This window comes from Amblyomma americanum, chromosome 3 (genome assembly GCF_052857255.1).
Source record: "Amblyomma americanum isolate KBUSLIRL-KWMA chromosome 3, ASM5285725v1, whole genome shotgun sequence".
Taxonomy (NCBI): Eukaryota; Metazoa; Arthropoda; class Arachnida; order Ixodida; family Ixodidae; genus Amblyomma; species Amblyomma americanum.
Window position 1 is genome coordinate 77,826,294 of NC_135499.1, and position 26,634 is coordinate 77,852,927.

Genomic DNA, 26,634 nt, shown 5'->3' on the forward strand with positions numbered 1-26,634 from the left:
GCTTCGGAAGCTACCCCTCCTCCTGTATTAATCGATTACGCACCACAGGGCCAAAAACAACGTGAGCAACAAAAGAACTCTCAGGCCTCTCCTTCGACCAGCGTTATGGACGCATCCTCTATGGACTGTATGGATATGGAGTCTGATCTCCGCGCCCAGAAACGAAGTGGGTCTCCTCTGAATATTGCAGGCCCATCTTGCCCCCAGTCAAAGACAAAGAAAATAACGCAAGTCAAAGTACTAAGACCAAGATTCTAGAGAAGGCAGTCGCGGCTGCCCCACTCCCGCCAAGATAGGGTTCTTTAGTGTACTACAGTGGAATTGTCGATCTATTTTCTCAGCTTCAACAATTTAAAATGCCTATGCAATCAGCTTCTACCAGATTTAGTTGCTTTACACGAAACATGGCTAACTTCAAATTTCAATTATCATTTCAAGAATTACCGTCCGTTCCGGCTTGCCCGGTCATCACGAGGGAGAGGGTTGTTAGTGCTCATCTCTACAAAGTTTTGCCACAGGGCATGCATTTCTTTTCCAATATGCGCACAATGAACGTGAAAACCTTGCGGTTGACCTCAGCGTCCCAGGTGAACAGCCCTTTACGGTAGCTAACGAATATTTCCCGTCTGGTGTGCGTGACACTCGTACCCTTGACTCACTCATGTCTAGTAGCCGATCTCAGGTTCTATTACTTGGAGACTTCAATTCGCACCATGTGACGTGGGGGTTTAAAACAGACAGCTTTGGTTCTGGACTATTTGATTGGGCTTCTGACAACAATTTGATCTGCAACTTTTCCGGATTGCCTACGTTTGTTCGGAGCCAATGCCGCTCGGCCTTGGATTTAAGTTTTTCCTACCCAGGAGCCTCTGTTATGTCTTGGGCGCCTGTTTACAATGCAACAAACAGTGATCATCTATCGATTAGTTTCAAGTTTGTGTGTAAATTAACTCTTCCTGAGCGACATCAGCGCACGTTAATAAATTACAGTTGCTTTAAAGACACGCTAAAATCAGCTCCAAATCACTTCACACTTGCGCTCGGACAAGTGCCGAAAGCAAGGCTGCACATCTATGTTCAGTACTGGACCACGCAAGGCAAAAGTCTGAATTTTGGGTTAACAGAACCAAGGGTGCAATCGCGAACAGTTGGTGGAATGCTGAGTGCACGCGTGCATATAGACGACGGAAAACAGCTTGGAAGAAACTTCTATCAATCAATTCCCAAAAAACTGGCTGGATTATAAGTATGTTGCAGCAATATTTAAGCGCACCGTCGCCCGTACAAATGAGGAGTATAATGCAAATCATTACGATTTTTTTCACAATCAGGAAATAAACGAGCTTTGTTTAATTTCATGAGGCGCAACAAGGTGATTCCACCGGCTGCCAACATTCAATCCCACGTTCCGTCCCCTGCTGACATCGCAAATGCCTTAGAGGATATTGCGAGTGGCTTAGAGCTTCGCTTTACATCTGCCTTACCTTCTCCTACTATATTTACATGCACCTCAAGTGATTTCATTGAGGTCTCTATGCCTGAGCTGTCGCAAATTGTTCTGCGCTTATCCCCAGCGGCTCCTGGCTCCGATAAGGTCACTTCATCTATGATCAAAATTTTGTTCAATGAATCTCCTGCAGACCTGTTGGCTCTAGCTAACCATTCTATTAAAGGTCCTTGGATTCCGCATGAGTGGCGTCTTGCTGAAATAGTTAGACTGCTTAAAAAGCAAGGGGAGGGCTTAACTTTAGACAATATACGCCCTATTTCCTTAACATCGAACCTAGTGAAATTGGCGGAAAGAGCCCTTCTCAGCCGTGTCATGTCATTCATATCAGAAAATGCTATATTTAATCCATGTCAAATTGGTTTCAGGCCGGGTTGTTCAATTTGGTGTGCTCATACTGACCTAGAGAGTCGTATTAAATTAGCTCGCAATAGAAAACAGTTTGCTGCGCTTGTCACCTTGGATGTCAGTAAAGCATACGACAGCGTTGAGCACTCAACTCTGTTACTAAGAATACAAGAACTGAACTTCCCAAGCTATTTTGTAGCCTGGATTTTTGCGTTTTTGGAATATAGAGAATTTTACTGCTGCCAAAACTGTGTTTCCTCAAGGAGATTTCCACAGACAAGAGGTGTACCGCAAGGATCAGTTCTCTCACCTGTTCTTTTTAACATTTCTCTAAGCTCAATTCCATGCATTCAAGATGTGAAAACTTATGTGTAAGCCGACGATATAGCATTTTTTGCAACAGCAGGTGACATTCACACTCTTTATCGAACCCTGCAAAATTACCTCAATGTTCTTGACAACTGGTTAGGAAGAATTCATCTGTCCCTTAATGTGAAGAAATGCGCATTGTTAGTATTTCCAGTTTCGGTTCCTGTAAATATCTTCGTTGTCTATAGAAATAACATAATACCTCAAGTTCAGACGGTGAAGTATCTCGGAGTAATATACGACTCTACTCTTTCCTGGCGGCAACACATTGAGGAACTTTCTTCAAAAGGAGTGCAAAAGGGAATGCAAAGCTGCAGCCCTTCCCGCTTCTTCAGGGTCTGTTGCAGGACCACCTAACGTCCTTTCCCTCTCAAGTTCTTATAGCTACCGATGCCTCGCAGGATCGCGAGAAGGCAGGTTTGGGAGTTTTTTCGCCTTCACTGGATTGGTCTTTTTCTCTCTGTCTTCCTGACTTCCCTCCCATTTTTCTGGCTGAATTATTAGCAGTAATCTTAGCCTTACGAAAATTAGAAACTACTGTTTCCCAGGTTGTGGTTATAACAGACTCTCTATCCATTTGCTCTTCCTTATCGTCGCCCACTGAGTCTAGGGCATTACGCCTCTTTAAGTTGCTGATTCCGCTCCATCTAAATTCGGTAAGGTTGCTTTGGGTACCAGGTCACATGGCTTTTCACTTAAATAAGGTTGCAGATTCCTTAGCAAGAGCCTCTTTCTGCGGCCCATTTGTTCCTGTCCTGCCAACGTGTGCATATACAGATGCGGTGAGGTTTCGCAGCTACACAATGTTTCAGGAATTTGCTGCCTCGGCTCTTACATCATCTCCCGAATATCAGCATCATCGGCATCCTTGGAGTAGCAAAGAATGGCGCTCACGCAGACTAGAGGTCTCTTTCACGCGCTTGCGTTGCCGGGTTCCCCTTCTAAATTTCTACCTTCACAGATCTGGCCTGGCGGCTTCCCCACTGTACCCTTTTTGTGCCGCACCTGAGACAATAGATCACTTGCAACTTCCGTTTCATCAACTGGGGCTTGCCTGTGTCCTCCGAGGTTGTTCTTTCCATTGGCGCCTCTTTGCTTGGACGAAGCGACAGGAGTCTGCGCACCGCTGTGCAAATGTTTCTTCAAGAAACGCAGCGCCTCCCATTCTAATTTATTCTTCCCGCTCTCAGTCAGTGCGACATTGAAACATTACAGGCATTGAATACTATTATGCACATTAAGCCATTGTCACGTCTTCGATCTCCAAGTTAACAGGACCCCTGTCCTTCCGTCTTCCAATCTATCAGGCTACATCCTATTACCACTCCTTTTCCTGTCAGAACTTTCCTGTATCAAGCAATTAACCGCCTATGTCTTGGCCACTCCCCCGTAGTGGGTATGTGCCAGCAACGTCTGAGGCCTTCCTTCCTTCCTTCTTCGGTCACGCTGGGGTTGAACAATTGCCCGAGAGCTGCGCCTTCGATAGAGGTTCCACGTTCCGGTCATCAGACGACGAAGTACAAGATCAGTGTTGTCCTCTTCAGTCACGCTGAGGTTGAACAATTGCCCGAGGGCTGCGCCTTCGACAGAGGTTCCGCGTTCCGGTCGTCAGTGCAAGATCTTTCAACCCCTGCTGGGACGCAGCCCGCATTCCTGTGTCACGCAGGTGCCTTCCTGTTCCACATGGGCGCAGTGCGGACCCAAGTGCGCGCCCACTTGGGGGCCGCGTGGACGACAACGTGACCGGGTCCTGTTCCCTTTCCCTCGACCGAGCTGCGAGAGAACATCAAGACCGCCCTGCCGTGGGTGGTACCATCAGTGCCATCTTGTGATTGGACATAATTCTTCAAACTGTATTCCCCAGCTTGGGATCTGGGGAATACGAAGAGTATTTAACGAGCTGCTGGTCTTGAGAGATACCAGAGACTCCCGACTGCTAAGAAGCTCTCTTTACTGAGAAGCACTCTCTGTTGGCCTTAGTTGGACATTATGTAAATAGTCTTTGTATAAAGTTTTCCAAATTTTCTTCCTCCGATCGTCCTCATCTCTTCTGCGGCCCAGCCACGCTACCTGAATCCCAACAGCGGTGATCGCGTGTGTCTGCTGCTCGGACATCTCCTTTTGGACTCTGGACAAACGGTGACTTTTTCGCATGTACCTCGTGTACCTTCTCCTCCTTCCCGCCTCAATGGCAGTTCTCTCCTTCAAGGCTTCCTAATTCCGTCTTCTCCTTGCATCACCGGCACCTTTTTGTCGCACGCCATCTTGTCCCCTAATTTCATAATTTCCACTTCCCTCCTGTGTGGCTTTTGCGCGCGGGTGGTCTGCTTTTCGGCGCGTTTTCCGGGGGTTCTCGTTGTTGCGTGCGTGCCCAGGGGTTGGCCGCAGTTGTCGGCACACACGGAGTGCATGGGCGCGTGCCTCGCTAAGGGCGGTAGTCTGCGATGTCGTGTTCATGACTCGTTCCTTCCTCCGGACTCGTCCGCTTCGGCCGCCGCCGCTTCGCCCCATCGGGCGCCCTGCTGCACTAGCCGTCCCGGTCCTCGCGCCGCGCTCTATTCGCCCGGGACTGACCCAACTCCTCTTACCACGCTTTTTGCGCCACCTTCCTACCTCGCCTTCTGGCTACCCAATTTCACTGCGTTCAACCTCATTGCCCGCTAAACGCCCATGTCGTAATTCTCAATTTTCGCGCCTTCAAGGCATTTCTTGCGGGTGTTTTCACCTCGCCCCATTCGGCGCGCCACTACGGCCCGCTAATCTCGTCCGTTCCTTCTTTTCGCGTGCCTGGTGGCTGCTCTTATCTTTTATGCGCCTTTTTGTCGCATTAACATTTAATTTCACGCCCACTCCTGAAAGGTATTCTCTCAACGAGCGATGGGGCTGTCGGCAGAAATTGTGGGTTGCTCTCGCGGTGGCGTGTGCTTCCAGGGGTTGGCCGTAGTCGGGCTACACGGGGTGTTTGAGCACGCTCTGCGTTATCTATGGGCGGTAGTCTGCGTAGTCGTGTTCATTGGGTGGACGCCCTGGACTTGTCCGCTTCTGCCGCTACAGCTTCACCCCATCGGGCGCCTCGTTTCCCTTGCCCTCCCGCTCTCTTCGCCGTCGGGCGTTTTCGCTCGCGCCCCCTTTTCGCCTAGAGCCGAATACCCGTCTCTTCCCGAGCATCCTATGCCCTCAGACACTTCGCTGCATAAAGACAGTCCCTGTATAGCAGACCTGCCACCTATGTCCCTCCTCAGCAGACCAATGTCCCTAAGGTGCGGTGTTGTTGTGGCGTCGCGCTAAGTTACTTTTGACATCGCCACCTCCAGTCCCCACCACTTGTCTTGCCCACCAAGTGACTTAGAGCGCCCACATCGTGCGTGCCGTGTTGCCCATCTCGGACCCCCTCATTCCTTTCCTCACCGCCCTTATTCACAATCAATACCCCCGGGTGCTGTGCAGTGTTCCCCTAGAAGGTAGCCAAATACCACACGCGTAACCGCAAACCTCCAGCCAACCAAGCCAACAAGCACGTGGTGAGCGGCGAACAACGCAGCGCACATCCAAAGCGCGTTCACCAGCTTGAGGCTTTCTGCCCGTTCGTTCGGCGCGGAAGCTATGCTGGCGTTCGTGGCATCGGGTTTGTCGAGAATGATGTGCCGACGAACTACGACTGCGACTTCAGTCCCGCGCGTTTCGGCAAGGCGCCTGGCAGCGCTTCTAAGTGGTTTGCCGCTCCGCGCGTCCGTTTCACCGTACGTAGCAGAGCGATTTGTCTGCCGGCAAGGCGTGGCGCCAAACGGGCGATGGCGTTCCGTGGACTCCATCGCAGTGCTGCAACACGCTGTCGTGTTCCGCTCTTAAAGGCGAAGCTTAAGCGTCCTCCGATTTTTTTACGATGCCTGCCTAGTACGGCCGATCCGACCGTCAAACATCCTCTCCTATCCTCCTTTCCAGCTCTGCCCAGTCGGCTAGCCTTCGAGCCTGCTATACGTCTGTGAGGGAGAGTGCCATCTGAGTGGCGCCTGAGGACGGAAAGAGGACGAAGACAATTTTTTACGCGTTCTTTCTTTCTTCGTGAGGCGGCGCTCAGCTTCCCTCATAGTAATGAGGCTGCCTGTCAGGCATTGACGCGTCACCGTGATGCGTGACCGTGGAGCTGCTCACCCTGGAGCGAGCCGCTGCAGGCGCTGGTTTTAGAAGGAGCCACAGAGAGTGTGGTGCAGCGGCGTTGGCATTGTAACGAAATGCGGTGGCGACTTGTTCGAATCATGTTTTTCTTTTAGCTACAATGCTGAAAAATTCCGGGAGAGATGCTGAAACTGCTTGACAGAAATATGAAATCAGAAGGTAAAAGTAATTAGTAATACGTTTTACTCTATTGATTTGCGATTCAATCATGTTGAGTAAGGTAAATGGGAGAATGAAATATAGAAGTAAAGATATATCTCCCCGAGAAGGCATTTTTCGAAACTGCCAAGTAACAGCAGCTTTCAAGCCGTAGCTGTACTTTTTTTAGGCTAAGCTGTCATCGTTATGACTAGATAAAGATTTTTTTTGTGCGTGGCGAACTGCAGCTACGATTGTTCTAAGAAGCAAAAAGAACTCCAGTCGCAAATGCACGGCGCAGCAGCTGATGCCGAAGCATTTCGGACGTTCTACCTGGTCTTGACTACAACCAGGCGCTAATAAAACGTTTCAAAACTAAAAAAAGCGCCTGAAGGAAAGGGGGCACATAAACTCTAAATCAAGTCCGCTTGAGCACGTCTTCAGGCGCAGTCATCGTAAAGGCTGAACCACAAGGCAGCTTTTCTTCAGCGCAGCATCAGTGTTTATTCTACCGTCGCTGTCGCTTCAGGTCACAGGCGACGGCAATCAAACACACAAGGGCGTACGAACTGGTTGTCCAGACGGGCGTGAGGTGTGTTTTTGTTTCGTTCACTGTTATGTTCCACTCGCTCACGAGATGCTTTGTGCTGCTCGAGCGAGCAAATGTGGTTGCGCTGCGGTGCATATTTGTCATGTCTGTAAATAAGTCTAAATACAAGCAAATACACAAATTCTAGAAATGCAACTGCCTTTATACAGAGTTGTAACGTATATAGCATCAGACACATGCAAAGTATTGTATATGCTATTGCTGCAAAGAGTTGTAAATATTGTTACGACGAAGTGACAGCGGATGACGAAGTCGCCTCTCGCGTGAAAGGACGAACTAAGAAGAGGTTATTGCAGCTCTCTGTTCAAGTTGGTGCTCCCTGCCAATAACTCTTCATTCTAACCCCCAACACTTGTAAATAAATGTAAATAGTATTTCCCCGGAACATCCTCGGTGGAGGTGCGGCAAGACGGAACTACGTAGCGGACGATACCTACCACGGCAGACAATGACGGAAGCATCCCCCCCAAGATTCGGCAGCATCGGTGTCCTCCGTCGTCCTTACTCAACCTCGTGATCCTGGACCCTTCTCTGGGGACGCCAACGTCGAGACTTGGCTTAGCAGCTATGAACGGTGCAGCGCTAACAACCGCTGGGACCTAACTTTAATGCTGGCGAACATAGATTTTACCTTAAGGGCACGGCGTTCAAGTGGTATGATAACAACGCAGATACACTGACCATTTGGGCTGTCTGCAAGCAGAAGCTTATCGACCTTTTCGGCAAACCACTCGGCCGGCAGCTTGCCGCTAAAAGAGATCGCCGTAATCCACGGAGTCCTACGTCTCTTGTATAGAAGATGTGTTGTCTCTGTGCTACACAGTGGATACAAAGATGAGCGAGGCTGACAAAGTCGCACATGTGCACAAGGGCATCGCGGACGACGCCTTCAATCTGCTCATCTACAATAACTGCAACAAGATCGCCGACATCACAAAAGAATGCCGCCGCTTCGAGGACGCCAAAAGCCGACGGATCACCCATCATATCGCACGCCGGCCCAACGCGGCTGCGTCTTCCTCCTGCCAAGATCTTTGTTCTCGGAGCCAGCCGACCTCACCTGAGAACGTGACCCGTATTGTGCGCCATGAGCTTGAATTAATTGGTCCTGCTCCCTTAGCAACTCCTGTGGCCGACCAGCCGTTGACCCTTCCTCTTATTCAAGCTGTCGTGCGACAGGAAATTTCTTAATTGGGTTTAAACTCAGTCGCCACTTTTCACCCCCCCCCCCCCCCCCCAAGTACCCGAAGCTTATCATCTTTATCCTGTCCGGCCTGTTTACGCCACTCCTCGACCACGCAATCCCTCCGAGTGGCGTATGCCTGACGACAGGCCCATATGTTTCAATTGTTCCCGTGTAGGCCACTTCGGCCGCCATTGCCGTAGTCGATGGTAATCCTCCTAGCGGACCCATTCCTCGATTCCCCCTTCTCGCCCCGACGCTGCCCGCTCAAGCTCTTTCTCGCAATCCTCGGACCAATCAAGCCCCACCACCGAGATCTCGCCGCCCGGCTTCAGCCGCTCACCATCCCCACAGCGCCGCCAGTCTCGTTCGCCGCAACGGCCACGCGCCATCTCTTCTAGCCCCTACGCACGATCACAGGCGGAAAACTAGCTTCTGCAGCGTCTAGAGGTGATTCTGCAGTGACGACCTGGCCCCAAAATCCTCGTTTAGTTCTTCGTTCCCCGCGGAATTTACTGACCATACAAGTCTACGTAGCTGCCGTCTCTGCTCTGGTTGACACGGGCGCCCACATTTCTGTGATGATTTCCGACCTACGTCACCGCCTGCGCAAAGTACTGACGCCTGCTCCTACAGCCGTTGTTCGGGTAGCCGATGGCACAACGTCCCCAGCTCTCGGCCTGTGTGCTGCTCGTGTGACGATTTCTGATCTCCAAACTACCGTGCTCTTTACCGTTCTCAATCACTGCCCTCATGAAATCATACTAGGCTTTGATTTCTTTGTGAGCACGCAGCCTTATTGACTGTGCTAAGAGTGTTGTTGAGCTGGACCTACAATATATGTAAATACTTGTAAACAATATATAACATATATATGTAAATAAATGCACGTGAACGTCCCTTTCTTTTCTACAAACGAGCTTAAAATTTCCCATAATTCGCACAAAGCTAAAATCAGCAGCCGTGCTTGCCATAATTAACCGGTGCCTTTTTGGTGCTGCTGCTAGCGACCGTGTCAGTGTCGCGGACCACATCATTTATCCACGCAAAACAATTTTATTTAATCATGGGGCCACGAAACGAACAAACGCAACAACTTACAATGCTGTGTTCCTCTGGCAAGGACAAGAATCCTCAAGTGATAGGCGGAACGAACGCCTGAGCCCCCCTCTGCAGACGGCTAGCAAAGCTGCGGCTCCAGCCGATGCTCGTTGGAAAAAGCGCTGCGCCGCGGATGAATCAAGAGCTACGCAAGAAGGGGTACAAAGAATAAATCTGACAGACGCGTGGTGTAAGTCTGTAGTATAGGAGTAGGACAGATAACGCCAGCACCGCGCGACCGTTGGCAAGCATGACCCGAGCAGTCCAACCATCTGGGTAGCGCCGCAGCGCGGCAACTAACTGAAATGAGGCGCACCGGCTGCTCCCATTGCGAAGCGGGCGATGCGGCTGGCATTGTAAAAATAGAGGAGGTGCTGTTGTCTGTAACGGAATGGTTGCATTCAGTATTTGTGGGCACGGGACTAGCATACACGACTACGTATTCCTCAAATCCATCATTACGCTGAGCCAAGACAGTTCCGAGGCCAACGCCACTCGCAGCCTTATGTACCTGGGTAGGGGCTGTTGGTTCATAGTGTCGGAGTATTGGCGGCAAGGTGCACAGATGGCACAGGGTAGTGAATGCTTCGTCGCAATCGGCCGACTAGCCAGTCATGTCGTTGGTTCCTCCAAGTATGTTCATCAGGGGCGCAATGATCGACGCGTAAATGCGTACGAAGTTCCGAAAATAGGAACACAGAACTATTAAGCTTCGAGGTTGCTTGAGCGAAACCTGTTTAGGATACTGCACCACAGTATGGATGTTGGCTGGATCAGGAGAACGCATTTCTTGGAGATGATGTGCCCCAAGATGGTCAACTTCCGGGCTCCGGAGCGGCAGTTCTTGAAATTCAGCTGCAAGCCAGCGTCAGTCACACAAGTCAAAACCTACTCTAAGCTTGCGAGGTGTGTGGCAAAATTGGCGGAAACGACAGCAATATCATCCAAGCAGCAGAGGCAGGTCTGCCACTTGAACTTCCGCAAGATGTTATCCATCATCCTTTCTAATGTGGAGTGTGCGCTGCACAGTCCGAACGGCATCACGTTGAAATAGTAGAGGCCATCGGATGTAACAAATGCGGTCTTCTCTCTGTCAGGTGCAGCCATCGGTATTTGCCAGTAGAGAGAACGTAGTCAAGGGACGGTAAGTATTCAGTGCCTTCGAGGCAATCAAGAGCGCCGTCGATGCGGGGAAGAGGTTAATTGCCCTTGCTGGTAATTTTGTTGAGCCGGCGGTAACCGACAGAAAATTGGATTGAAGCATCTTTCTTCTTTACAAGTACCACCGGCGAAGACCGAGGCCTGTCAGATGGACGGATGACGCCACGTTGGAGCATGTCCTCAACCTCTTCACTGATCATGCGGCGCACTGCTGTCGACATACTATATGGCCGCTGTCGAAAAGGTGAGTGAGCACCGGTCGCAACGCGATGAGCGACGGTGGACGTCGATGGAAGCGCGTCGTCGATGGTGGCCCAGAGGAGGGCGTCGGGCAACTGATCAAGTACCGAGTCGGAATAAAGAGCGTTTATGGAGAAACTGCGGAGGGTCTTGGGAGCCTCCAGGTCAGAGAGACAGTGGGCAGGTTGAATTGAACAAATAGACTCACCACGTAGCAGGGTAAGCTTGCACGAAGACGAATTGCAGATGAGCATCTTCGTGAGTCCTCCGTAAACATCGAGAACAGCGGACGGCAGCGGCAGGTGTTTCCGGTGCACAAAGGAAGAACATGGCTTAAATAAAACAGTGACGGCTAGCGTGGCAGGACACGAGAGGGACACAAGCGCTGAAGCCTCCGGTGCGATGTCGACGTCTTCAATGACAGTGAGGTTCTTCGGACACACGAAATGGGGGTCGCCGGCCATTTCGTCACAGAATGCAGGAAATTCTACCTAAGCGCTGGCGCAATCTATTACGGCATCATTATTTTACAGGAAATCAAACGCGAAAATCACGTTGTGGGAGCAAGACAGCAGGGTCAAACACTCGACGCTGTACAAAATATCTTCAATGACGGCCCGCGCTGTGCATGCGACCAAGGTTTGATCCTCTCTTCAGTAGCAATGCTAAGCGATAAACCAGAAAATGACGTCGTCACTTTGCGTAAGCGACGGCACAGTCTCGTGAATCACTGACACAGCAGCAGCCGTGTCGACAAGCACGTGTACAGGCAGATCCTCGATAGACACCACTAGGATGTTAGTGAGGGGACGATAAGACTTTGAGCTGTTCGAAGAGCACCCATTTTCCTTACTTCAGGAAATGCGGAACTTAGTTTCCCTCGTCAGCTAATCTAGGGCGACGGCGCAGAGATTACAGTGAACGGCGACGCGCGGACGGGGAACGACGGCCCATATACGGACGCTGGTCGTTGGCATATGCATCCGGAGGGGAGCAGGACGAAGCAGCTGAGGTGAGCAGGCAGAAGGGACAACAGCTGGAGGGGCGATCATGCGTCGAAGACAGAGGCGAGCCGCATGTCTGGGGAAACCACACAAAAACATTTATTGCGATTGTCCGGTGTGGCCAAGAGTTGTAAGGTGGCGAAGAGGGAAGAGGGGGGATGAAGCGGAGCCGGTGGTTGATCCGGTGCTGGGCGCCGTACAGGCGGCTGGCTGGGTGGAAATGGCACAGGCGGAGTCTGCGCAGCCATGGCGGCGTACGTCAAGGGCACCTCCGCAGGAGGGGATTGGCTTAACATGCCGCGGTGCCGGCGTACGTCAAAGGAGGGACGGAACGAACTTCAGGTAGAGTAGGAAGAGCTTTGGCGACTTGTTCTCGGATGACTTGCTGAAGCGAAGGCACAAGTGGAGAGGCAGCGGCAGGACTCGGGCGAACGAGAGAGAGCTGACGCGCAACTTCTTCCCGAACAAACTCCTTGATCTAGGGCAGCAGTGGCGACTGTTCTGAGTCAGACGTGAAAGCAGCCGGAGGCTCCAGGCGCGAGAGTGGATAGTGAATGAGAATACAGCGCTTGCGTAGGTCGTCGTAGCTCTCGCATTGGGCAATGGCGTCGCAAATGGTTGCTGGATTATTGTACAGAAGAATCGGGAATGCGTCGTAGTTAATGCCCTTAAAAGTGTGGCCGATGTTGGCACGCTCGGACATCAAAGCATCCACACGCGTGCACAGGTTCACAACATCATCGATATAACTGGTGAAATTCTACCAGGCAGCTGCGCTCTAGCATGCAGGCGTTGCTCAGCGAGCAGCTTGTGCACCTCAGGCCGGCCGAAGACGTCAGTGAAACTCCGCTTGTAGGCGGACCACGATCTGATGTCAGCTTCGTGGTCCTGAAACCACAGATTCGCGGCGTCCGTAAGATATAAGTTGACGTTGTGTAGTTTAACTAGAGGCTATTAATCTATTAGTTGCGGGTGCTGACCGGCTCGTATGAGGCCAACCAGTCCTTGGTTTTATGGTCTCCGGTACTGCTCATTACAGCAGAGTCTTACTGGCACGAAGCTTCAGCGCAGACAACTGTAAGCGGCGATGCAGCTGGACTAGGGCCGGAATCTTCAGGCAAGGTCGCGATCAGGAGCCTACAGTTTCGAAGCTCCATGGCGTCAGCAAATCCGCACCTCCAGTAAGTGAAAGGGGGCTTCTACAGAATTAAAACTGGGGATGGAATTCACGGCGGGCGACGCAAAACGGCAGGCAACAAAAATTCAGGCAGTTAAATGGAAGCGATCTCGTGCAGCGCAGCGGCGCTTCGTCATTCTTAGTCATCTTCACTAGGTGGGTGGCATCAGACGCGCCTATCATGGTTCGGTACAAAAGAATCAAAGTGCATCGCGGCAACGTTCACAGTTAAGTGACCGCTGGTAGACTTAAGCTGATTAGATTGCGCAATACAGTTGTCTGTTGATAGTACAGGTGCCCCAAAAGTAATACGGAGCACGCGAGCGGTGGCCGAAATGAAAAAAAAAACTGCATGCCAGCGCGCTCTATCAGCAGATGCGCCGCTAAGAGCGAGGGGGCGTCGGCACATCCGGCTGACCCATCTCGACAACTTGATGCTCGCGTTATCGCCGCCACGGGCGAAGCTATGCTGCTACCGTCACTGCTCGCCAGGGGCGATTTCAATAACGCATGCAAGGCTTTGCCGTTCGTCCGGGCCATGCATAAATGTTTGCCGTCGGCCCCATGCGCCTTATGCTTCATCAGGAATTTTATCATCTTTGCGTGACAGCCGAAGCTTGCGCTTCACTTGGTGGCGAGTTTGTGTGCTGACGAGTACAAACTCTCGTGTAACACTTTCCTAAATGCGGTGTAAATTTGGCTTTGCTCTAGGGAACGCATGAAAAAAAAACAATGGCATGCAGGTGCTGTCTGATAAAAATAGTTTCTCAAAACATAGCAAGTGGGCTAATAACTCCAGACCAACTTCTTCAAGACAAATTAGACAGTTTTAGTTGACCGGAGCGACGGTTCCGCTCCGCTCACGGTAGCACGGTAAGCGGTAGCGGAGCGCTGACACCGAAATACTTTTTAGTTGCGCGTGAAACGAATTTTCCTTGGCGGATGGATGGATGGATACGGCTGAACCCTTTACATCGGGCGGTGGCTCAAGCCACCTAGCCATGCGGAGGAGACTCTCGTAGCGCCCTCTGTGTAACTCAACTGGAAGCACTACATTTGATAAATTAAATAGGGTCATTATTTCTTTTAATATCGTAAAACATACTTTATTGTACCATTTTATATGCAGTTAAAAATAATTTAGGCAGCAGAAATGTATTTAACATATATCAATGCACTTCGACAGTCAGGTCTCCTCGATATCCAGAGCAAGCCAACAGAATTTCTAGCCAAGGTTGTACTAGATTTTTCCGACGTTGATGTTGATTTCACGAGCCACTGTACGTATGCACGTACATATTCTATATCTGCTACATCTACAAAGACGATGTCAAAGCTGAATTAGCACCGCTGGCGGAAATAGACGACGACGAACTCTGCGTGCTTGCCTAGCTGGGGCAGCCATCTTGCTCCGCTGCCGGGAACGTATCGCTAGGCTCGCTCCGCTAGGGTCGTCAGCGAGCGGAACGGGAGGTGTGCTCCGGTATCCCGCTCAGGGCCAAGCGGGCTGCGCATGCGCAGTTGTTTTCCCGCTGGGCTGTCTGAGCGGAGCGGGACGGCGCTCCGGTCAACTAAAACTGTCTATTGACTTTCTTACACTAGAGAACAAGAAGTTAAACGAATAAATGTAGGGATGTGTGGCAGGAAGGAAACAGTAAAAAAAAAGCCTCTAAAAGGGCCGTTTTATGCAAACTCAACAGTTTCATAACCGGTAAAGCCCCCCCCCCCCCCCCCCCCCCGCAGGTTGACGACAGGCCAAGTGCCAAAAAAGAGATTCTTATAAGCACCGCAGCGGTGGCCTATAGTCGTTTGAGCATCCGCCTCGCATTCGGGGGGTGCGGGGTTCGATCCCCAGCGCCGCTTGGTACCCACCAGTGATACGGTACAAGCTTTCCCCTGCCTGGTGCTCGGCTTCTTTCGGATGAAATGCTTGGGAAATGGGTCTTTAACCCCACCTTGAGTAGAACAAACAACTTTGTGCTATGGCGCTCTTTGGCCACAGATGCTCTTGCTACATAAAAATCCATTATCATCAGACTCGTAGAAGGAGTCGACGTCGCTTTCGGAGGTTGTCCCATATATTCTTACAGCCTCCCAACCAGACATCATCTGGACCCGTTCTGAGGCTGATAGGAAATAGATTGCTTTCCAACGTTCACCAAACGACCTCACTTTTCAAATCGGCGTCCTTTGGCGTCCACTCCAGCAGCAGCACAGCCCGTTCTTCCAGCAAGACATTCATGACTCGCGCAATGTAGAGGGCACTATAGTCTTGATGCTGGAAGACTACATCATCGTTAAAAAGGCCGTCCGAGTCATATGGGATAAGATGGTGGTCGAGAACGTCGCAGGAGCTGGCTTCGTTCATGCTATCGCCTTGATAATCGATGAGAAGGCTAGGCGCCTTTTACAAGACACGCCCACACGCACATATGTATTACCGAACGTTGCGGAAATCCCCATTTGACGAAAAATGCCGCCCCGAGTTCCATTGGAAGGTAGGCGCGAAATTGTTCTGTGCGCGCAGGGTGTACCGCAACGGGAAATATGCAGCAGGACTGGAAGGTTGATGACTGCAGTTAATCGTACAATATAAGCTTACAGGGATGAAGGCGGCCGCCTTGGTGATGCTCCCCGTCCAGGTCGCGAGCGGTGCACTTCGGCTGAGGCTGACCAACTGATCGTCGCTGCAGTTGTTGCGGATCCTTTTCAAAGTACAAAAGAAATTCGAGATGCCCTCGGCCTAGACATCAGTCTGAGCACCATTCGAAACTGTCTCCAGGAAGCCGGATTAAGTGGATGTGTGGCGGCGCAGAAACCGTATTTGACGGCAAGACAAAAAGAACAGCGCTTTGCATTGGCTCGCGCCCATGAGCAGTGGACTGTGGACGACTGGCGACAATTGATCTTCACAGATGAGTCAACATTCTCTTCAAGATGGGACCAGCAGCGGCGTGTTTGGCGTCCATGCAATTGCAGGTATGTCCGAGTAAGACTAATTTGTGTGAAGTAAAGAGCACAGCGGTCTAAAAGCACAGCAAGCCATGTGCGCGTATAAGTAGAGAAATGAAAATTTTTCTTCGCTAGTCTTCTTGCAGCAGTCATTTAAGTTTTATGAGCCAAAAAGGGTTTTTTTTTACCCCTGGCCTGACAATCAAGGTTTTGAGTTGAGTTAGTCTTTTTAAATATATATTGCGTAGGAGCTGATCAACGCATTATTTTTTCGCACATAGGTACCTACCCGACTTCACGACGCATGTAGTCAGCAGTGGTCGTTGTGCCGTGAACGTCTGGGGATCTGTCAGTGCAGAAGGCCTCGGCCCCCTTATTAGACTGCCATCAAAGTTTAACGGAGCCAGCTACTGCGACGTCCTGGACCACCATCTCATCCCGTACGCGTTGGACGGGCCACTTATAGATGGAATATTCCTCCTGCGGCAAGACTACAGCCCCGTCCTAAGTGCGCGAGTTGTGAAAGCCTTGCTTGAGGAACGGGCTGTGCAGCTATTGGAGTGGACTCCAAAAGGCGCCGATATGAACATCATTGAGAACGTTTGGGGAACTTTTAAAAATAATCTGTCGCGTATGAATCACAGCACGCGTCCAGATGACCTCTGGGAGGCAGTCAAGACGGAGTGGGACAACCTCCGAGAGCAACCCGAATACGTCGACTCTTTATACGAGTTCCCACCTCGGCGCATGGCCGATATCATCAGCGTGAGCGGGAGCTTTACCCGGCATTAAAGTTTAAGTTCGCATAAAAAGTGCCTATGAAAGTTTTTTTTTTAAATCGACTCCACCCTGATGCCCTTTTCTTCTTACATGTTCGCAAAATATAGCCGATCGCGGACGACTGAATAAGCGACAACTTCGTGTTCTGTTTATTTTTTTCCTCCAGTGTAAGAAAACAAATCTGTGCTGTGGGAAGTGATCCGTATTTAGCTCAACTGCTATACTCTTGAGGCCCTATCTTTATAATGAAGATAACGAAGACAACACATGCATGCTATACTGTTTTCATACGCGCCAAGAAAAAGTTGACCACACTTGCCAAAGCGATGGACGAGCATTTGTATTCTATAGCGCGCGCAAACCCGCAGAACACATCATGAGCTAGTTCGTTATTCATCCCAATAAAAACAGTGCAAACTTCACGCAGAAAGGGAAGACGATCAGTTGTTAGCTCAGCGTGTCGTCTTTCCGTTCTGCGTCCTTCGTGAAGTTTTCATTGCCACAAACTCGCTGCGAAGCGAAGAGCGAGCCGCGGCGGTACCCGCAGGCCGAATATGGTGGCATTCCTAAAAAAGCAAAAAGCGCAAGCTGCCAACCTTTCTACACGGCGCGAACAAACAGCAAACCCATGCATCATGTATTGAAATCGCCCCTGGCGAGCAGTGACGGTAGCAGCATAGCTTCGCCCGTGGCGGCGATAACGCGAACATCAAGTTGTCGAGATGGGTCAGCCGGATGTGCCGACGTACTCTCGCTCTTTACTGCGCATCTGCTGATAGAGCACGCTGGCATGCAGTTTTTTTTCCATTTCGGCCGCCGCTCGCGTGCTCCGTATTACTTTTGGGGCACCTGTAGTACTTCTATTATTTGTTGAAAAACTGCCTATGTGTCAGCAGAGGAAGTACTCTTACTTGTCTAGCGTAACATTCTGCGCAGCGGTCTGTCTATAAAAAAAATGTCAATTTATTTGGATAATTAGGACAATTGCGGATATATGCGCTAGCATGATGTGTTTCGGTACTGCGCTGCTCTCCTAGGCTAAGGCGGTTGTTGGTGCGTTAGAGCACAATCTTCGTAATGACCAAATCATGTCAACTGTCCGTTCGAGCTTCGACCTACTAGTTGGAACAAGAAGTGAACTCAGTATATTGACTAAATGTTCGGTTCCTTGCACCAGGGGTGCACCGTCAGAGACAGTTTGTTGGTTTAAGGGCTCCTTGAGGCTGAGGTGCCCCTTCGGTGACCTAGGAAGGGGGGGGGGGTGTTGATGACGACTTGCAACGGCGGGAAGTGACAAGAAAGTGAACTGAAGTTTAGATATGGGAGATTTACAAAACGTACAGCATATTACATGGAGTGCCGAAAACGACACCACTGACTAACAGGGAAATCTTCTCTCCTCGGCATAGCCGAAGATGCTAAGCATCTAAACCTAGCCATGAACGGTGCATTGGGCTCCCGTGCTCAGTTTTGGACCTTCGGGAGTCCATCTTGCATCCAGGAAACATCGAATAGCAGCAACACTCAACACGATTGGCTGCTTGCAGCATGCTGCCCCTTCAACTTTGGATTTTTGATTCGAGCTTCCCACCCTTCAACTTTTATAGTGCACGCAAAACCCTCGGTTAAGGTAGAAAACAAACTGGATGGACCCTGTAGTCCCTTTCTGCACGGGGCAATGTGGCGCCTTCCGAGAACACCCTCAGTTGTGACCCCTCGTGCGGTTTCCATGCTTTGCACATTGCAGTAGTCGGCAAAGGTAACTGTCTTGCAATCTCTCCTTTGGGGGTGGGGGGGGGGGGTGTCTTTTGGGATCTTCGGTTTGCATACACAAAGGAAATTGCTCTAGCTTTCTGACGAACCGTCCACAGCCTGTCACACGGTGGTGTCTTTCTTCTCGACGGCTGCTGGTGTTTGACAATCCAGAGCCCACGTTATTACTGCGACTGAGCTCTGCGTATAACGCCATCGTCTCACGCGCCTCATGCTGACTCATCGACCTCTACACCAGGCTACCACCTCGGCTTCTTCCGTTTACCTACTGTGCTAGCATCATTCGAATCACATTCTACTCCTAACCGCTGCTGCTCATTCCGCTTAGCTCGGTGTGCTTAAGGGTGGTGGCGCCTAATTAGCGCCGTAGGACCGCGGGTGGTCACCGCCGGCTACACCTTGGCAAGTAAGCCACCCGCTACACACAGAGCATTGTGGCGTAGTGGCACAAGGCAGGTGCTATGGCAGGTGTTGCCGTCGGTGGGACTGAGTTTGCTTGATTTGGCTTGAGCCCCAAGTTGCTGTTCTCGAGCAGCTCTACCGATGAAATAGGCTGCCGCCTGACACATTGGGCAGGTGAGCAGCCTGCCACAGGATTGGCTTCAAACAAACAAACACACAATGACCAAATGCGGGGAATGGCCAACATAAGTGCTCGCGCAATAAAAGGCAGTACACTGAGGCGAGCATTCCACTACACTAGGTGTCTGACAAGTTGAGAATTTTTATGTCGGATGCCTCAAGTCTACGGTCTCAATCAGTATAGTTAAATGTTGCTTGAATGACCCAACGCATCGTTTTTATTTCTAAATTTCTATTTATGTCATACGCAGCATCTACCATAGCGAACGTACCCTTAATTGAATCCTACCAAGATAAAAAAAAATTTAGTTCTGGTTCCATCACTGATAATACAGGCTTGTCATGGTGCGGATATTGTGAAAATGCAGTTTTGCTGCGTGCAAAGTTAGGGAACAATATTTCATTATGAGAACACATCTCAGAAACCATATATAATTACGTTCATGCCTCTAACTGCCGAACTAACTGCGCCAAGCATAAGACATAATGAATTGGTGTGCTTACTTTGATGATACCACCAAAACGAAAATGACGCACACACGCAGTGTATTCCGCTTCATCGCAAGGAATTCGCCTGTAAGGAATAATAATCCTTATAATCGCAGTGAGTTGCTACCCATGGGGGTAGAGTCCTGATATTTATATTCAACAATTGCACGCCGTATCAATTTTTGCCATCTGTGTTGAATTTTGATTTGGTGCAGTGGCGCGAAAACTATCCCGCAGCGAAGTTTTTTTATACGTCCGTACGACAAAATTTAATACAATCAGAACATTGCCGCAGGTTCTGATGACAGCCTAATTATCCTCAGCATTATACTGCCTTGCATGCTTCGCAATTAGCATAATTATAGATTTTAAATTGGCAATATAAAGCGTATTCAGCATGCAACGCTTTAAAGTGCAACTGGAAAGGCTTTTATCAAAGATTTGAAAAGCAAAAGACTGATTGATAGTGAATCATTCACAATCTTTTAATGTAGAAAAAAAAATGACTACAGACCGGGATTTTGTTCCACCTACGAATACGCGCACTTGTCTTACTTTTTTTCTTTTGGCAGCTGGCTCCCCCGCCACGTCACGAAACACCACTGTCTTTGAGCGAATGTCATTCCGTTTCCCGCAAAGGTAATGACAGCTCCTCACTGCTGTCGTCACGCAGTGCACAAGACGTTGCATGGCAGGATTCGCGCGAGAGACCGGCATTGTACGTCTCCGCGAAGCGTGTTTATGACATTGTTTGTTATCAGTTAATGGCGCGGTTTTTAGCATATTTACTTTGCATCGACGCACATTGGCCATTATTAAGATATTTAAAACGCATTTTATAGTTACGCTTTGACAAAAAATTTTATGGACATTTAATAAATTTAAAGTTGAGAATGATATTATTCGGAGCTCTGGTAGTTTTTCCAGCCCTGAGCTCTAAGCTAACTTATCTATTGAACTCTACATATCAAAGACAGATGCACGTTAAGTTTTCAGGAGACGTAAAATACCGCAAAAATAAATCATCAAATCAAAAACTCTAACTTTACAAGGGCATAAACAGCGGTGTGAAAATAAAGGTAATTTAATGAACCAAAGAGATAAATGCTATGATTGTCATAAGCCTGAGTACGCCACTTCAGGGCAAAGGTCTCATGTCTCTCCAATTAACCTTGTCCTGTGTATCTGCGGCCACCATATCTCCGCAAACTTCTTAATCTCATCCGCCAACATTTCTGCCCACCCCTGCTACGCTACCCTTCTTTTGGCATAAGCCTGTTACGTTTAAGGACCATCGGCTATCTTGCATTCGGATATCGTGCACTACCCAGGCCCATTTCTTCCTCTTGAATTCGACTTGTGTTTGGTTCCTGACCCACTCTGTCCTCTTCCTGTTTCCCCATGCAGCATAGGTAGTTGGTTCAATATTGGAAACGTATTGGTAAAGGTCGGTTCCACAAAGGGTCAAAGTCAAGCCATTCATTTGCAATATTGGGCCGATCAACTGTTCTGTTGGATCTTAATGTTACACCTATCACCCACACCCTCGTTGCGCCGTCTTTAACTTGGGCTGACCCGTTTTTGTTGGCCTCCACGTTTCCGCCCCATAGGTAAGCACCGGTAAGATAAGCTTTCATACTTTGATCTTGAGGGATGTTGGTAAACTGCCATTTATGAACTCAGAGATGCTGCGCAAATGCGCTTCACCCCATTCTTATTCTTCTTGCTATATCACTCTCGTGGTCCGGATCTGCGGCCACTACCTGCCCTAATTACACGCATTTCCTTGCCACCTGTAGCTCTTCGCTAGCAATTTTAAGCTGTTGTTTCCTTGCGTGACTGTTGAACATTACTATGGTTTTCTCTGACCTTCTAACTCATTAAACATGTTTTTGAAGATCATCTCCTAAGTGACTTAGCAAGGAAACGTCTTCAGCGAATCGCAGATTACTCTATTAGCTCTTATCCCCGACTGTTCCCAATCCAGGTCTCTGAATACCTCATGTAAAAAGCCAATGAATATTATTGGCGAAATCGCATCTCCTTGCCAGACACCTTTTCTTATTGGAATTTTATTGCTGACTTTATGGGGGACTATGGTTGCTGTGTGGCCGCTATAGATATCTTGCAATAAATTCTATGTCCCGTTATGCAATACCTTCATGACTGCTGAGGTTTCGACTGAGTTAAAAACTTTTTCGCAATCTATAAAAGCTATATATATATATATATATATATATATATATATATATATATATATATATATATAGGGGTTCATGATGCTTTCCGCAATTCTTCATAACATAATTGGATATGGTTCATTGTCCAGCCCCCTTAGCGAAAGCCAGGCTGAACATTCGGTTGCTCAAGTCTAAGGTTGTTCCGACTCTATTAGTTATTAGCTTAGTTTAATACCTTATAGGCAATGGACAGTAAGATGATCGGTCTGTAATTTTTCGTGTCTTTGACGTCTAGCTTCGTTTGGATTGAGATGATGTTAGCGTCAGAGTGTAAATTTTTTACAAGAGCCCAAACACAACCACAGAAATACAAAACATTTCCCACATGGAAGTTTCAGTACGGAACTGCACAGTGAGAAATGCTAGTGCTACAGTGATTGTAGGAATTACACCCTAGTTGTTGCATTTCTGTTGAGCCTGACTGTTTGAATATTGGCGGACAGGGGAATGTGCTCGTCTCAAAATATTATGTTATTAAGCGAGAAGACAAATTCAGAGGGTTGGCGCAGAAAATTTTTTAAGGATGACAGTGGACACAGGAGGAGAGGTGAGGATGAGTGAGGGCAAGACGCACGGGTTCAGGGTGAGGGTTTGTCTCAAAGTTGGGTCCTGCCCAGGCCATTGGTTAAGTTTCACGTCCGGCGCGCAGCCGCGTCCAAAACACGAATGTGCGACGGCTAAAAGAGAATTGGTTTGGCTTATGGGGGCTTAACGTCCCAAAGCGAGTCGGTGTATGAGGGAGGCCGTACAGAAGGGTTCTGGAAATTTCGCCCACCTGGGCTTCTTTAACGTGCACTGACATCGCACAGTGCACGGGCCTCTAGAATTTCGCCTCCATCGAAATTGGACATCCGCAGCCGGGATTGAAACCGCGTCTTCGTATCAGCAGCTCAGCGCCATAACCACTGAGCCAACGTGGCGGCCCCTGAAGGAAAATTACAAAGCAAGAACTGTCTAAAGTCTAGCTAGGGTACGAACGCGTTCATTGGACGGCCCTAGTCTTCATCCGTGCCCATGGACGGCACAACTTATACCGCAGGATGTTCACCAAAGGGTCTTCTGCCTCCTTCCCAGCAAAGAAGCAGCCTTCATGTATCTCTCCCTCTCATTACTCGCTCTCACTGCCCCGCACACACTCCTGGCCTCGGAAACTGCTCCAAACGCGGCGAAGAGGGGCCCACGTAGTTCAAATAACAGGATGCTAGGCAACTTCGTGTAGCACCGTGCGGCACCCCGATGAGTCACTGCTCATTGGGAGTACCCATTCTTTCCGCGTTTCTTCGCTAATTGTGTAGGGGTGCCTGTTGTGACTAGGGGTGGCGATTTCTTCACCGTTTCTTTTTATTGCAGCAGATGGCAAAGAATCTCGCTAACTTACCTTCATAGATTTCAAGAACATAGACTCTGAACCGGCCCACAAAATTCGCATAAATGAACGACGTAAAATATAGCCTGCAGAATATTAGGCTAGAAGACTTTAGGTCAATGGACTCATTTACTTAGCGATCATCATATTATAAAATCAGTGCTCTTGCGGAATCTTTTTAACCATGAACATGCTCAACAAGCACAGAGCAGTACTATTTCAGTCAACTCATCACGCTTACAACGGCTGAGGCCATATGGACAATGTTAACCATGCACTTTCAAGCAGCCTTCAGTGTGCTGAACGATGCAGTGTGCATCGTAACCAGTTCTGGATTGAGGTCTCTTTGGTTTCGGAGTCACCAACAGTGCCAAAGATATCGCCCGAAAGGAGGTCTTTGTTAGCGGTTTGTGATTCGAAGAGCCCCAGTACGATGTAAGTAGATGAAGTTCCTTTTCAATTCCATTTGTTGATTAAGCCACGCGATACGACGTTAACCATCTTGGTTGTAGAATAAAACTTACACTCGCCAAAAATTGCTTTAAAGCATGACATTTCGGAACCCCTAATACAAGGTAAAAGAAGAGCGGCCCCTGCGAGAGAATACTAGAAAAAGACGCTACACTGTCATTCCGAACACCTTTCGAAGCAGCCGATCTGTGCCGTCTCCTGAGATTCTGTATGTAGAGCACATATTTTGCATTCAGCAAAGAGTACTACAAGCAAGTCTTTGGCACGGCTATGGGCACGTCGGTGTCCGTAACCTGTGCCAACCTGGCGCTGGAGTCCATTGAATTTTAAGCCCTTCAATCGTTCTATATTCGTCCGAAGCTTATCTTGCGGCATGCGGACGATTGATTTTGTGTAATTCACCGCAAGGACGCCAAACCATTTCTAAAGCATATCAACACAAATCAACCAACAGTTCAATTAACCAAAAAAAGAAGCCGCCGAAGGGACTGCTTTTTTTGATGTCCTCGTTCTCCGAACTCACGAAAGGCTTGTCACTAACGTTTTCCGGAAGCCCACGCACACCGAAAAAGTATCTGGATTTTGAATGTACCTACTCCATTGGCCACGAACGTTCCGTCGCGTCCGTCCTATTCAACCGGGCAAGTCATCTTTGCTCCAGTTCCGGTCTGCGCTTTTACGAGCTGAAAAAAGTCCATGTCGACCTGGAAAACAACGGCTTCGCAAGAAAACTTCTGCAAACCGAACGAAGAGCGTTTCTCTCTGCGGCCTGCAGAGCCTCCGTTCGCCGTACACCTGAAGCGCACGACCGTTCATTACGCCTGGGAGACAAATGAGGCTCTGGCGCGAATACCTGCGAAACACTACGTGCACATCAAGCACGTACCTTGCAGCTAGCTGAAACAACAACTCGGTCACGTAGAAGATGGTCTGGAGCGCCGACGTTACCCCGGAGTTGTGTGTAAGAACCCTAGCAAAAACCAGAAACCTTCATACATTGGCGATTCAGGCGAGTTTAAAAGATTAAGAGAGCGCGAGAACAACGTGAAACAATGTCGTACGTCTTCCAACGCCCTTGCAGAGAATGCACAAATGCCGCAGCACACCACTGGCTGTAAAAAGCTCAGAATACTGGACATAAAGGTGTGTATCGAATAGATTGCTTTTGGCATCGTTTCACATACAGGCTATCAATAATGTTATTAACAAGAAGAAGCTTAACCTCACGTATAACATCGCACTCTCAGTGCTTTGTCAAGTACGTATATAAGACCCAGCTCATTGTGTCCATCCTCATTGTGAACTAGGGTCCTCTAGGGATTGCGAAACATCATGCTTTAACACAATTTTTAGCGACTGTATGTTTTATCTACCACTTAGCTTCCCCCTCGCCATGCAAGATTCTGTGAACCATTTACTATGTTAACCATCCTGGTTAGCTCTACAGGTGAACAGATTGCACCGAAAAGAGGTGGACACAAATTAGTGACCCACACGAAGAAGAGTTTTTCTTTCAACTGCAATAATTCTATGCATTCTGTGTAACTTTCTCTTCCAGCCGTGATGCTGCGAACGGGTAAAGGGCGATTAGTGATTAGACTATTATTTTCAGTTGCTTCTAATCCACAGAATCACCATCGCAACACATATCACCTCACTACGGAATGGCAAGCTATGGTACGTGCCTCTGATTAACTTTATTCATGAATACCAAGGCTATGTCAAATTAACGAAAACATCTTTACTCCATCAAATTTTTATTCTCTGAATTCAATTCACTTCCTCGGGGCGCAACGTTTCGAATGAGCTCAAGGCCAGAAATCTACCATCTACATAAGCTCAGTTTTGTCATTCGAGAACAGTAGAATGGTCACAAAGCCTCTTTCGGGCTATATTTATTTTATTGTACAATGCTGCAGGCCGTAAATGCTTTAGATTGTCGACGCAACACTGAAAAGAACCGTCATTAAGCAGAGATTATAACTGAGAAGGCGGAAGGCCTTTTGTCCAAAGAAACTCGCAGAATTTAGATGAGCAATTGTAAAGCCATCCCTTCTCCAGCGGAAGAAATTCTACCCGTAAGCGCCATCGAGACCATTATGAAACCTTGGATATTTTACTTAGTATAAAGGATAGACCACCTAGTGCTCCTATTCGATTACTGACGATTGAGCATTGTGAGAAATTGACCAAGACGATACTCCGGAAATTTTTGACGGCAAGGATCTAAAGAACTGCTATTGGCAGTTGGAGTGGACAGGAAAGATCAGGAGAATGTGTTGAACAAGCTGACGGGGTTCATGCAGCTGCAGGGAATGACATTTGGAATTTTTACCGCACCTGAAACGTTTCAACGAGTCGCACGGAAAGTCTAGGAAACTGCTCTGTTTCTTATAGTCGATGTCGTCTTCACCGTCAACTTTGCCAAAAGCCTAAAGTTAAGAGAAGGCCTCTTCTGGTGGAGGTAACTGCCGACCATCGCGCAGTCTGCCACAGTGCATGGAAAGTTGAGACACAGTAAGAAACATTAGAAAGTCTTCAACCATCTTGCAGTCCCATGTGATCAATGTAAAGACAGAGACCACAAGTGTAGCAATGTCTGTCTACCGCAAACATAAGTTGGAGCCACACTGTCGAGGCATTCCTGTTGTCAGAAGAATCGGTGCTCGCAAGAACGATGTTTTTTGGCCTGTCCACAGTAGTTGCTGAACCGTGGCATCAGTGCCAGGCCCTGCACAGGGGGGTGACTTGTCAGGAGTTGGTAAACTTTCGCTGCTCAATTAGTACCGAACCGCCGGGCCACTCCGAGCCGCAGGCATCTCAGGGAGACCTCCTCCGCCTGAGTGAGATTTGCGGGGAAAAGATTACGTGCACTGGCTAACGAGGGCACATGAATGCTACCTGAAAGACAGACACCTTCTAAACTTCAGTTCCGGGCATTCCAAGCTCATAAATAACGATGTACTC

General features: G+C 48.9%; 1 long non-coding RNA gene across 1 annotated transcript in view; it reads right to left on the reverse strand.

The window, feature by feature from the left end:
- The window catches only part of LOC144123084 (uncharacterized), a 42,872-nt gene extending 23,156 nt beyond the window's left edge, over positions 1 to 19,716 (reverse strand). The window contains exon 1 of the long non-coding RNA XR_013313000.1: positions 19,606 to 19,716. This is a non-coding gene — a long non-coding RNA (uncharacterized LOC144123084). The remainder of the gene's footprint in view (positions 1 to 19,605) is intronic.
- Positions 19,717 to 26,634: the final 6,918 nt, after the last annotated feature.